At 47.4% G+C, this 17,495-nt stretch overlaps 1 long non-coding RNA gene across 1 annotated transcript; it reads left to right on the top strand.

Annotated features, from left to right (window-relative positions):
- The first annotated feature begins 607 nt into the window (after positions 1 to 607).
- LOC116952395 (uncharacterized) lies at positions 608 to 5,896 on the top strand. Its single transcript, XR_004404427.2, has 3 exons — positions 608 to 1,194; positions 2,299 to 3,809; positions 4,769 to 5,896. It is a non-coding gene; the product is annotated as an uncharacterized LOC116952395 (long non-coding RNA).
- Positions 5,897 to 17,495: the final 11,599 nt, after the last annotated feature.

The raw sequence follows: 17,495 nt of genomic DNA, 5'->3' as shown, positions 1-17,495 counted from the left end.
AGCTCGCACCAGTGATTTAGATGAGTTTATTTTGATAAGTTAGCTACTATAAATATCCGCATGATAAGCAACGTTGTTGAGCTATCATTTGTGGTTGCCAGGTCGCTTCTGAAAAAAATAAGCTAATAGCTCAGTGGGCTCTGCCTGGTAAGATAAACAAAAGATAGTTTAGTTGTATTTGTGCATTTTGTTAAGTGATCTGTTTACCTTTCCTATACTTTGTACTCCTGTCGTGTTTTTGCCTTGTCTTGTTGGTGCTTGTAACGTTCTGACCTGCCCCTTACCGGACATTTGTGAAAAAGAGCTTTACAGCTCATCGGATTCATCCAGTGTAAACACATAGTCTGATTCTGACAGCACAGTATTTATCCGGCTTTTCTGGGGTTGCAATTACTAATGTGAGATGATGGTGAAATTAAGAGTGGACAACGTTAGGACAACGTTAGGACAACGTTAGGAAAACCTGTCTCACCGGCATTATATTCTTTTTTTTACTTACCGTGAATCACTGCTGCCCCAACTGACAGCCGCGGTGGCTGCATTCGTTAACTCGGAAATCGATCACCGCGGCTCCGCGCAACTGACACGCGGGCCATTGGACGGGACGGTCGGGGGCGAAACGAGCGAAACAATCGCGACACTAACGAGAGCTCGAGGCATTCAACGCCGCAATCAAACCATTGTTCGAGAGGCAGAGGCGTGCAAGGCCAGGCGCGAATCGCACGCTCCGAAAGCTCGTGGCGCGTGTCCGCGCGCGAAGTAAAAAAAAACCCGCTGCGACTGTGCCGAGGGCCATTGCTGCAAGATGCACATGATGATTCATGCAGGCCCGATATATCTTCCGCAGCCAAATCCCCGGTAGCACGATTAACATAATCCTGCGCGGAATAGCGATGCCGTGCCGTGTGCGTCCCAGCCACACATCTTGCATTGTTTATGAGCCCGAGCAATGGAATGCATAATAGAATAGCCGTCTCGTACGTCGTGGGAATAAACGCACGCGTTTGAAACTGTGCCCGAGTGCCATTGACGATTCGTAGTCGTCGTCTCTTTGAGGTGTAAATGTGCCGCTTCGGAATGAGCTCTGAGATTGTTTCCGCTCACGCCGCCGCGACGGCGGAAAGGGTCCTCCGCGTGAGAATCCAGCCGGCTCCGTGGCGTCCTCTTGACGAGGAGGCCTAACGTTGTGAAGCGGTGAGAGTGCCCCACCACCACCACCGCGCCCCACACAATCACCGCACAGCACGCGACCTGCCGCCTCACCAGCAGCGGCGAACCCGTTTACGTTGCCCGAAGGGTGGAACGGCGAAGGGGTACATTTCGGAAACTTTCCCCCATCGTACAAAAGTAACGCGCCTCTCAGAGGAATAGGTATTATTTTTTTTTTGGTCTCAAAAAACATCGGGGTTTACAGAGAGGGACTCGTGCATTTGCTGGAGAAGATGAACATCAGTGATGTCAGTCTGTCTTGATTTTTGTTTTTATCAGTTCCAAATATATTATTGGTTCTTTCGGTAAAGTCACGTAGAAGGGAAACAATAAAATAATAAAAATATAAAACAATAAAATTCTCACGACGTTTCGACTGCAACACAAGCAGTCATCATCAGGTGTGAAAACCACGGCAAGAATTTTTTTAAAAAGTGGCGGTTTTTATTATTATTTTCAATTCTTTTTTACCTTGGTTTTTACACCTGATGATGATTGCTTGTGTTGCAGTCGAAACGTCGTGAGCATTTTATTGTTTTATATTGTTATTACTTTATTGTTTCCCTTCTACGTGACTTTACCGAAAGAATCAAGAATATGAATCCCTGCAGTCACGAAAGCTTTAAATCCAGATCCAGATAGTTGGGCTCCAGATTATTTTTGGGCTTGGATTTTAACGCTCCAACGTTTGATTACAAAGCTGTACGCTGTAACCACAGACTTGTTTGAGTATCCATAAGAGGTTTTTTTTGTTAGATCGCGTAAATATAAATGTGTCGTTCAACCTGTCACCACCTGACACAGTCAATTAGTAAGGGTTATCACGTAAACAATATATGCCAATTTGTTACTAGTGTGTTGGAGAGAAAAGCCACAACATTTGCAATTCGAGTACGACGTTTTGCCGGTAATTACAACTAGCATCATCGCATTTATATTTACAAACACCACATTTATATTTACGCCATCTAACCCACAGACCTCTATTGTTGTTAAATTTGTCGCGAATGCCCACTACTACGTGTTAATCTTCTCCAATTATAACCACCGTAAATTTTTGTCGCCTTTTTTTCCCTCTTCAACTCACAGCTGGACGAAGGCTCCGACCGCCACGTGGCCAAGTGCGCTGGTTGATGAAGAAGGCGACGTGGGAAATGGTTCAAATGTCCCCCGCCGCAGACGTCAGAGTTGTGGCATGGAATCTAACTCAGGGTTCTGGGATCATGCCGCTGTTTTCGAGCCACCACTGCACCGCTGATTCCCCCGAGTGTATTTGAATGCACCATAACGAGGCCTAAACAAAATTAATTAGATAGATATTTTTTTTGAATAAACAAGTAGATTTATGAATAAATAAATCTGAAAATAATGGACGCAGGAAGCAGGTGCTTTTACATGCAGCCGCAGGCCGACTCGAAGTTTTTTTTTATTACGTAACCACATTGATAAGCGGCACTGCGTATGAAAAACAGCATCGCATTTCGTATTCTACTCAATGTTTTATGCGGTTATTTTCCACACTGTTATTCGTTTGCTTAAATGCTGACAGCACTTTCTTGAACTACAGCTGCAAGCAACAATTGCGGCGATGTGTAAACTCACAAGCGCAAACTTTTTGTTCGGAGAATAGATGAAATCGGGGTTTGGCTTCATGGGGCGATGTATCAGTGAGTGTAAAATAAATAAATAGATAAATAAATGGGATAAATGCCATGGGGAGCTGCATAATGCAGATGCTGTTTATTCAGAGCGTTGGCAATGGTGACTGATCAGAGGCCAATAGCTCACCGTACCTGAGAACCTCGTCTAATCACAGGTGGCTGTACAGATTTACACCCAGGGTCTTAGGCAAATGCTCAGTTGGCCGTCCTAACCCCTGATCCAACCCGCGGTCACCTCTTTCGATTGCTTTTTTTTTTGCTTTACATTTCTCTACGTCCTGACACCCCACCAGCCACAAAGACGTCGCTCGGTTGAATTGGGTCTCACGATTGTAATGAGCGTGATCAATTGGCGTTTTAGAATCGTGGACTTCGCACTGAGATCACCGTCGACAACTTCATGCCACGGTTGGTTATTGTTACGATGGAGGCCCACCCTCTCCTGAGATCAGGGAATCGCGGCCAACTGCTGGGCCACCGCTTCACGCAAAGCTAAGTGGCCCGATAAGAGTTGGCGCGCACTTTCATCCACGCGCGTTTCTCAATAGTTTGAGGGCGCACTTTCGTGCCAATGCATTTTTATTTGGATTCTGCCGCGCACGTGATGCCATTCTCGTCCATCCGTCGTTGGCATTCATCAAACAGTTGAACTTCTCGAGCCTTTCCTCTCTTTGTTTTGCTTCTTCTCTTGAAACGAAGGCGCAACAAAAACTGGAGGTGATCTGGCAACAGCAACCACGCATTGCGCGGCAACCTGCTGGTGGGAATTGAGTGTACGGCACGACGCGACGAGAGGCACGAGAATGCAAATGTTGTACGCCGTCACGTTGTGTGAGAGACTGGCTGGCTCAGCTGCGGAGGATTACACACGGCCGCACCGGACCGCGGAAATCCGCCTCTGGGGCGTTGCGGATTGACATCAAAGCAGGAGTGCATTTGGTAGGTGACGATAAGTAACCCCTCGCGCAAAGTAACTCGCGCATGGCATTAAACATTGACATTTAGAAAAGGTGGCCTCCCCACTCTCCTCCCTCCTTCTCCTGCAGGGGTTATCAGAGCTGAGGAAGACACAAGGGGGTTGTAGAGTTTATTGAAACAGTTTATTGAAACGTGCGGTTTAAACAGGTTTTCATTGCACTGTAATCCGTGATGTGTTTGTGCTGATGTCAACCCCCTTTCATATCCTCTGTGTTGTGTACCTGAAACGTCTTGATTCATAAAAAAAAAATACTTTAAAAAAATTGGCCAATGAATATCTCGTCGTATTGAAGGATATGACAGATTTGTGCATCCTGAATTGAATCTATGGTTTTAATACAATGATATATCCATAAGAGTTTTTTTTTGCATTAGATCGCGTAAACATAAATGTGTTGTTAAACCCGCCACCACCCGACACAGACAATTAGTAAGGTTTGTCACGTTATACAAAGCATGTTAAATTATCAGGGCCTGTATCTTTCGCGGAAAATATATTAAAAATCAAAATGAACGATCGGGGGAGTTTTTACGGCGCAGCCATTGGTGGCGTGCCTAAGACCACCAAGAGTCTCCACCGGTTTACACGTGAGTGGCTGCCTGGGCTCGAACCCAGGGATCTCTCGGTCGTGTCGGCTCAGCGATCAAGTCACCGCTCGAAAGCTAAACTTGAATTTGTTCCTAAAAAAAATGAACGACGGGCGACGGCACAAATCCAAACGATTTCGTGTCACGAGTCTTACTCATTAGGAGCGTCACGTGGGTGCGGTGGTGGCACAGCGGTCTGCGGGGAGCGCTGGCGCGGCTGCGCTACAAACCCGGCGACCCGAGTTCGATTCCCGCTCGCGGGCCACCAACACCAGTGACGATTATCTGAACCGGTCCTGGACCTCCCCCTCCCCCCCCCACCCCCCCCGTAGGTCGACTCAACCTCAAATGAGTTCCTGGTGCGGTGTGTAGTAAACATCGCCAACTGGGGAGACAAACGCGGCCGGGCGTGGTGCTGGCGACCCACCCCCTCGTGTGCTACCGTGCCGGCCTTCATAGGTGCTGCTCGCTAACAGCACTTGCCCCGTGCCATCCGACCCCGTCGTGGCACCCACCCCGGTCTGACCGAACCCACGGCGATCGTCACTTGGAAGTGCGATCAAAACAAGCGCCTGGGACCGATAAAATAAAATGACTCAACAATTATTTTACTTTCTATAAAGGAGACAAAAAACAAGGAACGTGGTGGGGGTGGGGGGTGGGGGGATGCCCCTCCAAGTGCGCACGGCACAGGCTCCGAAGCTCTTTGCGAGCAGAATCCACGGCGGGCTCTCCCTTTCGAGCACGATTCGACAACATTATTAAGTAGCGGACGTCGCTGGAATGGCTTCCCTTCATCATTTCTGCACGAACTTCCACCCTTGCCTGCATGCCGATAGTGCGGCTGTCGGTAACATTAATCACGCGAGACTCGCTTCGCCTTTGCCGTGCACAAAACGCAATGCTGGGTTTCGGACAGCGTTGCAACTCTCCGACCGATTACGCTCACCCGCCCTTTGTAAATCCACTGTTGGATGAACGATGTATTTTTTGCCACAATTCACCACGCTCGCCGGCGTGTGGCCGCTGCGCCAGGCTGGCTCAGCAATGATTTGCCACCGATGCTAGCCGTCGAATGGGAGTAGAACTCACTGAGGTCGGGTTAGAGTGGGTTCATAGTCACCGAACCTTCGCGTAAATCAGAATTGCTTTGGGAGGGAAAGCCCCATATACCCCTTCGCACGTGACGTACGTTCCCTTGATCGAATTGCATTCCTTTTGATGAAAGATGCCATTTATTTTTCTTCACAATGCAAGCACCAGTTGAAGCCTTTCCCGGCCCGTTTCCAGAAATGGGCGCTGCCAGCCGAAGATAAACAAATAAATGAAAATAAATAGCCACCCTGCGTCCCTGCTGACCTTCATCTGACGAAGCTACTTCATAACCTGTGCTTGGATTCCAGTTTCACACGCCTCGGCGAAATTACGTGTATATAAATAAAATAAATCTGGAAAACAGACACGTATCGGTATCATTTTCGTTTCATCATTTTGGTTTATTCTCCCCGGAGGATAATACAAAAGCATCCCAGCAGCGCACATATAGTTCTGTATATACTGTACATTAGAGACGAACATATCCGCCGTGTAGCCCACCACAGACTGTTGGGATGAGTGCTGTTAGCGAGCACTTATTAAGGCTGGTACGGGGCATCAGGGGGGTAGGTGGCCAGCGCCACGCCTGGCCGTCTTTGTCTCCCCAATGCTGATATGCACACGCTGCATCAGGTACTTATTTAGGGCTACGTCGACATAGGGGAGACACAGGACCGGTTTAGATATTCGTCTCTGATATTGACCACGTGTGGTAATTGAACTCGGGTTGACAGGTTCACAGCGCAGTGTGCGAACCGCTGTCTCACAGTGCGTACAGAATGTTTATGATGATGATGCAAATGTGTGCATTGCATTCAGAAAAATAATAGTGCTGACATATCATCATCGTCAGCATCATCTCCATAATATAGCGATGCACGCTTTGAATGACATTGAGAGCCAGAAAGACGAATACGTGGTCTAGACATCAGTCAAACCGTTAAGGAAAACAAGCGGGCTCGGGAAGCATTACGTCGCTAGAAGCGTTAAAGGCCTATGGCCAAGTATCCTCCTTACGGAGTGCCAACCGAAGGATGGAACGCGTCCTCGGATGAGATGGAGAGAGTTTCGGCCGGTGAGACGCAACGATGGAATGAAAGCTCCTGTGCGGTTGTTTGGCGCTTTACTCCGCCGCAGGATCGTGAGAGATGGGCCGAGGGTTTTGGGGGAGGCGTTCATCCGGCGGTTGGGTCGACAGATGACGGTGGCGTGTTTGGATAGCGCATGGGCACGGCACAAGCGGCGCCGAGGTTCGAGTGCCGGGGCTCACGATCAGAAAGCTTCATGCGCAAATCTCGGTTGGGGGAATCGGCTGAGCCCATCGTGTTTCCGGGATTAAAAGAAAAAGTAACGAAGACGAGTGCCGTGTAGGAATTCAGGAGAGGTTCTTCTGTGCGTAGACTGGTCCCCTGTCGTGGGAATGCGGAACTTCCACCACGAGGTTAAGGCTTCCAGCAGAGGTGAGCAAGCACGTTGCTTATTTTAGCGGCACGACACATTGACTTAGTCGAATAAGCACGGCTTATAATACACATATTCCATTTCTATGATGAATATATCCGGATCTACAGACACTCAAAGGTTTTGTTGCCCCTCTGGATCCAGACACTTCCCTCCCCCCCAATCTCAATAACAATCAATGACAGGATGAAACTAATCAATAATAGGAATTAAGCATATTTTCAATTGAACTGAAAGAACCGACGGATATTCACTTATCTCCCCGTTTTAATTTTCACTGCGCGTCTGTCCAGTGGCACGTGGTCGCTCGAGACTGATCTTGACACTCATTAGAGAATGCTGGCGGTGAGGCTTGCCGGAGAGGATTAACACGAATGAACGTTCGAGTCCTTTCCACGCTCCAGCTGGCTCAGGCGGCGCAATGAAAGGGCCTCTCCTCGAAGAAGCTGAACTTATTACGTGTTTGATCGAGGGTCGTTCTGCAGTGCATACCGTTCCCTATGTTCCATTCACTGGATATGCGTTAACATCTGAGTGCCATTTTCCAGCAGTGCATCTACAGCCCTTGGGGCAATCTCACAGCTGGATGAGGGCATCCCCAAAATGCCATGCGGATCGTGGGGGATATTCTGGAGTATATGACTATACACACTGTTCACGACGTTCCATGCACCGCAAATGTAAATATATGAGTGCCATTTTGCGGCAGTGCAGTGGGAGCCCTTGGGCCAATCTCACAGCTGGATGAGGGCATCCCCTACACGCCATGCGGGTCGTGGGGGTTATATCACCATACTTTACCACCTTGGTCAGTCAGTTTAACACTAAGGCTTTCGCGACCAATAATATCCATAACGTTACCTTGGTCAGTATTGGTTGGTTGAAGCTGGGGAGCACTTACGTATGAGCGTGAACAACATAGACCCACAGCCATCCAGCCCTGCTTAGCTTCTGCGATCTTGTGCTATTGGGAAGATTTCTTCACGAGTCTTGGCTTCCACCGTAAAAAATGTGTCACATTCACCTCTATTTCAAAGGCAGTCAAAAGATGAGCATGCTTGATCATTGGTAGTGTTTACTGTACAGGGTGGTCCAGATGCCTGGTGATCCCCAATTAATTGACCCCTAACATTTTGTTCCTTTGCTTATTCGCGCCTGTCTTCACACCCTTCGGTATGTAAACAATATTACGTTTTAGAGCATTCAATGGGGGGGGGGGGCGGGGGGGCAAAAGACATATGGACCACCCTGTATATACAGCAGGCACTCGTAATTATCTACGGCATAGATAGGCTTTACGAGATTTGACTGGAAACGAAATAAAGGCCGGCGTAAGATGCTGTGCAGGTGCTTGCGCCATGCATGTTTCAGGAGCAGCGGCAGCACTAAGCAGACGTGGCGGGCGCCTTCAAGGGGACACGATGAATGGTCACGGCTCCATCGGGTCAGATGTTTGTCGGATCATCGCGACATCTGTGCGCCCTGTGCTCTGCGTCGCCCGGAGCCGGCCCAGAGCGTGTGTGGAGAAGTTGTCGTTTTGTTCCGCGTCGAAACAACGCAAACCACGCAATTAGTTCGGTGGCTGCCTCGCATCGGCGCTGACCCCCCCACCCCCATCGCGGATGGAGTCGTTGAGCCTCTTTCGGCTTGTTTGTATTCCTCGCCGGTTGAATTTGCCTGCGTTTAAAAGTCGAGTCCATGGAGAACCTGGAGGAAGCGCCTCCAGGCCTCTCACCGATAGTCTCCATCCCACCTACTCTAGCCGACGCCTACTGCGGGCTTCACCACGAGCATCACAACGGTGAGATTGCAGACGACCCGAACAGAGTAAGGACTCAGTGGGCGCTGCCTTGGATAGAGGCGGGGTAGTCACCACCGTGGGACGTCACGGTGACTAGGAGATGTTAACTACCTCGCCTGGGATACAGGAGGTCGTGGGTTCGATCCAGACCACTGACGTTCCTGCTGTATATTTTGAGTTTGGTGTCTGTCATCATCACGGTGGCTAGGAGATGTTAACTACCTCGCCTGGGATACAGGAGAGCGTGGGTTCGATCCAGACCACTGACGTCCCTGCTGTATATTTTGAGTTTGGTGTCTGTCATCATCATCACGGTGACTAGGAGATGTTAACTACCTCGCCTGGGATACAGGAGAGCGTGGGTTCGATCCAGACCACTGACGTCCCTGCTGTATATTTTGAGTTTGGTGTCTGTCATCATCATCACGGTGGCTAGGAGATGTTAACTACCTCGCCTGGGATACAGGAGAGCGTGGGTTCGATCCCGACCCCTGACGCCCCTGCTGTCTATTTGGGGATTGCATGTATCCTCTCTCCCCGTGGTCGCATGGATATGTTTCCGGGTACTCCGGTTTTCCCTTTCAAATTCAGAATCAACGTTGCGTTGAGAGCATTTGGCTGCTATACATTTCCACGTGATGGTATGCCACTTCGTTGAGCTATCGTGTGTGATGGCCAGGTCGCTTCTGAAAAAAAATCTAGGTGCTAAAATACAAAAAAATAGATGTTTTGCAGTTTAGTTTTGACGCCCTCTCAATTCCACTTCATTCATGGCACGGGCCATGCCAACGCACACAGCCCACGAAACATTGCGCAATGGAGCCCCCCCCCACCCCACCCCAACTCTGCCTGCACCTGCTCCAACCACGCTACCTAAACCATTCCCACAGCCGGTCGTGTCCAAGGATTCAGACCTCATAGCAGGACATCACCCATATCCTCAATGACCTTCACAGTGACCTCTGTGTCTCCCTCCACCCACACGTGCCTGCTGGGCGCCTCCACCCCGCCCTTATCGCCACCGTGTGAATCTATTAAAACAAACCTATAAAAAAACGAAAAATAAACTAGTTTGTATTTTAGCAGGTAAGGCTCACTGAGCTATATAGCTGTCTTCTCAGTAGCAACACATGTAATCAGCCCAAGTGGCTGATTATATGTGGAAATTTAAGGCAGCCAACTAATCTAAATGCATGTTTTTAAATGTGGAGGTGAAAACCAGGAAGACCCAGAGAAAAATCCACGCGACCACGGGGAGCGAGAGCGAGACGTGTAAACTCCAAATATACAGCAGCAGCAGGCATCAGGGTCAGGGTCAGAATCGAACCCACGACCTCCTTATACCAGGCGAGGGAGTTAACATCTCCTAGCTACCGTGGCACCCCCAGTGTGCCCAGGCACCTCCGGTTGAGGCAATGGAAGAGCCATGGTGAGCTATCCATGCTTGAAACGCTGGCGACACTCAACACAAAAAATGTCCCCCCCCCCATCGTAACCTCTGGGGGCCGTGTCGCAGCGACCACTCCACGGATACGCGAGGATCGGGTTTGCCTTTGTCGATTAGTTCCCGATCCGGCTTTCTGATAAACATAGACTAATACATCTTAACGATCAGTGTAATATCGCGTCGTTCATGCAAATTGCATCCCACAATCGCCGGGTAGAAACCACAGACCAATCTGCCAGGCGGTCAGCCAGCAGCAATAACTGCTGTGCAGTTCTCTACATGTTAAGGTGTTTTCAGCCAATTTGTATTGATACACGGGGGAGGAATCCGGAGCATCTTGGAGAAAACCCACGCGTGCGAGGGGGCAACGCTCTATCCCATACAGAAGGGACAGATGAGCCAGGGCATGGCACCTCAGTGCCCACGGGAAGGGAATTTTGTAACATTTGTCTTTCGTGCAGTCATCCACCAACCCTCGCTGCCTCCGCACAGTGCTGGATTGAAGGCCGCGTGTGTTCAATTTGTGTTTAGTTTTGTCGTCATTCCCCCGCACCTCCGATTAACATGGTTGCCTACGTACGGTGCGAAAGAAGTTCAACATGCATATGTGCATAGCTACCACTGGCAGTGGTGTCACATAAACTCTCCCTGTGCTCTCACACACCCCTTCCCTTCTTCCTCTCTACATTTCCTCTTGCTGATTCCTCTTTTTCTGATCCTATTTTATATTTTTCCATTGCGTAGATCACAGCCGCAGGAACATCAAGATCCCTCCTCGGTGTGCATCGTTTTTATTATTTGCAGATTTTCATCCCGGTTTCTGTTAACGCTTGTATTGTTGTTGAAAATATATATATTTTTAAATTCAAGCATACAATTTTGTAATCACGTTATCAACAGATTTGTCACGCGCATTTAAATGGTATTCGTCTCTTGGAATTACAGTGCACTTTATAATATATGATTTTATTCTTTCTAAGTCAAAGCGATTTCCTGCTCAAGTGAGCCATCGGTGCAGTGCTCTTGACCTGTTTTACAGCCCTGAGCCAGTGGTGGAAATTCCACATTCCTATTGTGCGGGGGTGAGTCCATCCATAGGACAACTACTGTTGAATTCCCCGCAGACTGGTGCTCATTTTAATCGATCTCAGAGGGCTGATGGGCTGAGTCAATCCCCGACCTGGAGTTGAACTTAAAAGCCTTCTAAATGCTTTCTCACTTGCTGTGACACCTGGCCGAGTTTGTAACGCAAGTGAAATGATATTACTACTTTGCCATTACATGTCACTTTTACCATCTTTATACAGTATTCACATCTGTGTGTATAAAATGACAAAAATATGCAAGACAGAATATGTAATTGTTTTTCAACATATTTCAGGCAATTAAAATTAATTATTCATCATCAATGTCCTCGGGACACAACTGAAAAAAACGCAAGAAAATATGTGTTCCTAGTACTGCTATTGAAAGCAGAGCAGCATCTAAAAGTGTAAACAAAGAGGTGGATGCTAGCAGTTTGGAAGGCCTTTGTAAAGTCGAACTTGAGAATGAAAAGTAAAGTACGGACGTGCCGAAAGAAGAACATATTTAATTGAACATCTGTGAAAAAGAGCTTCATAGCTCATCGGGTTCCTTCAGTCCAACTGAAGATTCTGAATTTCATGCGTACTACCCTGCTATGACGTGTGGATTGGAAAGCCGTCACGAATGAAGTAAATGGAAGAACAACTTGAAAAATGTGCAAAGAAGCGTGAAGAGGAAGAGGTAAGTTGGACTTACACCGAGAGACAGAGAGACGCAATGCGAACTTGAAACTGTGAGGATACGTAAGTGGGTGCAGGCAGGACACGTCGCAACAAGGGATGATGGAAGATGGTGAAGAATATTGATGGAGTGGCTGATGTAGCCAGTGCGAGATCACCCGTGATTGATCACGTACATATGTGCACCCTGTAACATACGGGAACACAATGCACCATTTTGCACAGCTAACGGTAGCCAAATGGGGTTTAAAAATATATATATAAGCGAATGCAATGCCGACCAGGGATTGGACCCCGAGCCCCACGTGCACAGTAGAGTACGAGCACCCCGTCCCCCACCCCCCCCCCCCCCCCCCATTTTGATTTGGGCGGACTTGTTGCTGAGAGATTGAACTGCGATGTTGATGTGGAGGGTTGTCTCTGACCGCTATTGTGACGTAGAGGGTTGTCTCTGATCGCTATTGTGACGTGGAGGGTTGTCTCTGACCGCTATTGTGACGTGGAAGGGTTGTCTCCGATCGCTATTGTGACGTAGAGGGCTGTCTCTGATTGCTATTGTGACGTGGAAGGTTGTCTCTGATTGCTATTGTGATGTAGAGGGTTGTCTCTGATCGCTATTGTGACGTAGAGGGTTGCCTCTGATCGCTATTGTAACGTAGAAGGGTTGTCTCTGATCGCTATTGTGACGTGGAGGGTTGTCTCTGATTGCTATTGTGACGTGGGAGGGTTGTCTCTGATCGCTATTGTGATGTAGAGGGTTGTCTCTGATCGCTATTGTGACGTAGAGGGTTGCCTCTGATCGCTATTGTGATGTAGAGGGTTGTCTCTGATCGCTATTGTGACGTAGAGGGTTGCCTCTGATCGCTATTGTAACGTAGAAGGGTTGTCTCTGATCGCTATTGTGACGTGGAGGGTTGTCTCTGATTGCTATTGTGACGTGGGAGGGTTGTCTCTGATCGCTATTGTGACGTGGGACGGTTGTCTCTGACCGCTATTGTGACGTAGAGGGTTGTCTCTGATCGCTATTGTGACGTGGAGGGTTGTCTCTGATGGCTATTGTGACGTGGAGGGTTGTCTCTGACCGCTATTGTGACGTAGAGGGTTGCCTCTGATCGCTATTGTGACGTGGAGGGTTGTCTCTGTCCGCTATTGTGACGTGGAGGGTTGTCTCTGATCGCTATTGTGACGTAGAGGGCTGTCTCTGATCGCTATTGTGACGTGGAGGGTTGTCTCTGACCGCTATTGTGACGTAGATGTTTGTCTCTGACCGCTATTGTGACGTGGAAGGGTTGTCTCTGATCGCTATTGTGACGTGGGGGGTTGTCATTGATCGCTATTGTGACGTGCAGGGTTGTCTCTGACCGCTATTGTGACGTGGGGGGTTGTCTCTGATCGCTATTGTGACGTAGAGGGTTGTCTCTGATCGCTATTGCAGATACACAATTGCCCTTCTGAAGAGTAACTTTTTAAAAAAAACGTGTTGCAATTTCACAACCCCCCCCCCTCCCCCCGGTGCTCAACTGTTGTTGAGTCGCCCCGCAGAGTTGCAAATCAACGTCTCCGAACTGTCTCTGATCGCTATTGTGACGTGGGACGGTTGTCTCTGACCGCTATTGTGACGTAGAGGGTTGTCTCTGATCGCTATTGTGACGTGGAGGGTTGTCTCTGATGGCTATTGTGACGTGGAGGGTTGTCTCTGACCGCTATTGTGACGTAGAGGGTTGCCTCTGATCGCTATTGTGACGTGGAGGGTTGTCTCTGTCCGCTATTGTGACGTGGAGGGTTGTCTCTGATCGCTATTGTGACGTAGAGGGCTGTCTCTGATCGCTATTGTGACGTGGAGGGTTGTCTCTGACCGCTATTGTGACGTAGATGTTTGTCTCTGACCGCTATTGTGACGTGGAAGGGTTGTCTCTGATCGCTATTGTGACGTGGGGGGTTGTCATTGATCGCTATTGTGACGTGCAGGGTTGTCTCTGACCGCTATTGTGACGTGGGGGGTTGTCTCTGATCGCTATTGTGACGTAGAGGGTTGTCTCTGATCGCTATTGCAGATACACAATTGCCCTTCTGAAGAGTAACTTTTTAAAAAAAACGTGTTGCAATTTCACAACCCCCCCCCCTCCCCCCGGTGCTCAACTGTTGTTGAGTCGCCCCGCAGAGTTGCAAATCAACGTCTCCGAACTGTCTCTGATCGCTATTGTGACGTGGGACGGTTGTCTCTGACCGCTATTGTGACGTAGAGGGTTGTCTCTGATCGCTATTGTGACGTGGAGGGTTGTCTCTGATGGCTATTGTGACGTGGAGGGTTGTCTCTGACCGCTATTGTGACGTAGAGGGTTGCCTCTGATCGCTATTGTGACGTGGAGGGTTGTCTCTGTCCGCTATTGTGACGTGGAGGGTTGTCTCTGATCGCTATTGTGACGTAGAGGGCTGTCTCTGATCGCTATTGTGACGTGGAGGGTTGTCTCTGACCGCTATTGTGACGTAGATGTTTGTCTCTGACCGCTATTGTGACGTGGAAGGGTTGTCTCTGATCGCTATTGTGACGTGGGGGGTTGTCATTGATCGCTATTGTGACGTGCAGGGTTGTCTCTGACCGCTATTGTGACGTGGGGGGTTGTCTCTGATCGCTATTGTGACGTAGAGGGTTGTCTCTGATCGCTATTGCAGATACACAATTGCCCTTCTGAAGAGTAACTTTTAAAAAAAACGTGTTGCAATTTCACAACCCCCCCCCCTCCCCCCGGTGCTCAACTGTTGTTGAGTAGCCCCGCAGAGTTGCAAATCAACGTCTCCGAACTTTATGATTTTTTTAAAAAAGCATTGTTATTTCTGTCTATTCAGCCGACCTATCACCCCCACCCCCCACCTCGCAAGGATTCACGACGGGAGGAGAGGGGGACAGGACGAACCGGCTACACTGACAAGGGACGGATCGCATTCGAGAGGACTCACACCGGGGAAAATGTGGCGATGTTGGGTGGCAGCAGCTTAGGGCGCTCCCCATCCAGCAGTGAGATGACCGTGGCTGATGATCACTGATGACGAGTCATCAACACTCATGCCAAGGAGGGCCTTGCAAACGTTTCGCTCAAAGGCTGACCCCATTGTGTTGTCACAAGTGACATTTCGCCGAAGCAATTATTCATAAGTGTGGTAATTTTTTCGATGGGATTACTCTTGTAAATGTTGACAAAACATTGCAAAACGGTGACCTAATCTTGTTCACAAAGTCATGGAAACTTTTACATCCATACCGGAGCACCTTTTGTTTTCGTAAATTGATTCGAGAACACATTGCCAAAAAAAAGCTTTTTAAATGCAGCAAGATCAATACGATTTTCAATATAACATCTGATTGCAAAGCAGCCGGTGTAGTTGAGCTCTTATAGGTATGGTGACGAACAAATCATTTTACGAATACATTACAGGTCTGAAAAAGACAACAACAACAACAGTCCAATATGGGATGATCACGTCGCTTCAAATTCAAACCAAAAATAAAATGTAATACCTGCATGCAGGTATTACATTCACTCATAATGCTGCATCCACACGTCTAAGTTGCGTTGAAAGATGCAGATATTGAGTGCTACCCTGGGTTATTAGGGACATCTCTCTACTTGTTAGAGCAAAATACAACAACAATGACGATAATGTGCAGCTTCTTTTGTTCATCCGCTGCTGGATGAAGGCCTCCTCGTGCCGTGTCAGCCGAAGGGAGTCATTTTACCATACTTCCCCGAACTGGTCAGTGGGGTGTGATCGAGTGGAGGACCCAGGACTGGATCAGATACATCAATCACTGCTGATGTTATCTCAGGTCAGGAATTGAACTCATGTTACTTACTGAGTTCATAGCTCATTGTCCGCCAAACAATAACTAAAAAAATACGTGTTTTAAAAGAATATAACAGTTTTATATTTGGTTAAAAAGATTTTAACGTCTTGAGGTTGTGGCTTTGGTACCAGCTTACAATGCAGTTATCTTGTAAGCGATGACACAAATTAATTATTACACAGTGTTAAAGGCAGTTTGTTATGTTTTAGAAAGATCCAGCTGCATGTTTTTGCAGCTTGTGAGAATCCACCCAGCTGCTAAGCTATCAAACTGGCTAAACAATTAAATATGCTGTGCAGTCCATTGGTATGCTGGGCTGAGAAATCAACTCCCGCATTTCGCATGGAAGTGCCATGTCGGCAGACACCAAATAAATTGGTTATCATATGGTAATTAGTTTTGTTGGCAAAATAAATGGCGTAACATGAAAAAAGAATGCTTGGCTCATTTTTTTTTTGTTTAAGATAAAGGACTTATAACAAATGGTCGTTTTAAGATAAACTATGAAAAATCCTGTGTTTGGTGGCCAGATGTCACATTGTAAGTGCAATTTATGAGCTGTGTGCTTTTACACGTGTGAATTGATGGTGTAACAATCCATATCTTGACCTTCATATGTTAAGCGCTATAGTGTTAACAATAAAAAAAGAATAAGCTGCCAATAAGTGGCCAGGAATCGGAAAGCACTAAATGGGATTTTAGTTCGCAATATTTCAAGATGTGCAATGCATCTTTGCTATCGCTCTTTTTCCCACTCGCAAGCCCACCACAGTAAACGCAGCGCATGCATAGTGCTTTATCATGACTTCCTGCATTTAGGAACTCACAACAACAGTCCGGCTTACAGATTAAATCCGGGGAAAATCCAATTGCCAGAGCGAACACGCTCATTTTGTGACACTAACGTCTGAATTTGAAAAGCAACACCTAATACGCGGAGGAACGAATTTTAAATTTTAACGTCGTGGTGATTTCAGCATCTGAAAAAAATGTACACTATCAAATGTGGGCTTAAAAATGTAAATAAAAGTTTTTTTTCTCTCGTGGTAAAACGAGTCCTCTTCTACTAAAATAAGACATTCCATGGGAAGGTGTTCTTTGTTTCACGATAAATAAAGTTTCTTTCAAAATCAGAAAAAAAAAATTTGGTTAAGATGGTCATTTGGTCTCTTGAGCGTTTTGACTATTCTAAATATTCTGCATGGTATTCTAAGTGTACTTTTCTAATTCCCGCAACACCCAGGTGCAGCTGATACTAATTAATTCATGCAAATATTTGGTGTGCAGCCAACGTTCAATTGTCGAATGCAGCTTGATTAATGAGACCCGGCATGGTTTACTTTGAAATGTCTCCATCAAATCATCGTGTGGCGCACAACAGTGTTGCAATAACGTTGACTGTGTCGTGCAAACAGTGCTCATATTACTATGATCACGGGTTCTTGTGGCACCGTGAGTTTAATCTAAAGTGGTTAAAGAATATGGAATTGCTAACATTAAGCATTTCCAATATCTACTTTGAGAACATGACACATTTTTCAAAAGATCCTAGATTTGAAAATATAATTTAATTCCTAAGGAAATATATATAAAAAACAACCCCTATAACCATTTCTGCCTTTCCATCAATTCTTGGACTCCCTGG

The sequence above is a fragment of the Petromyzon marinus genome, chromosome 46 (genome assembly GCF_048934315.1).
Source record: "Petromyzon marinus isolate PM22_M1 ecotype Great Lakes invasive population chromosome 46, UKy_Petmar_22M1.pri1.0, whole genome shotgun sequence".
NCBI lineage: Eukaryota > Metazoa > Chordata > Hyperoartia > Petromyzontiformes > Petromyzontidae > Petromyzon > Petromyzon marinus.
Note: the sequence above shows the minus strand (reverse complement) of the source record. Positions and strands in the feature narration are given on the sequence as shown.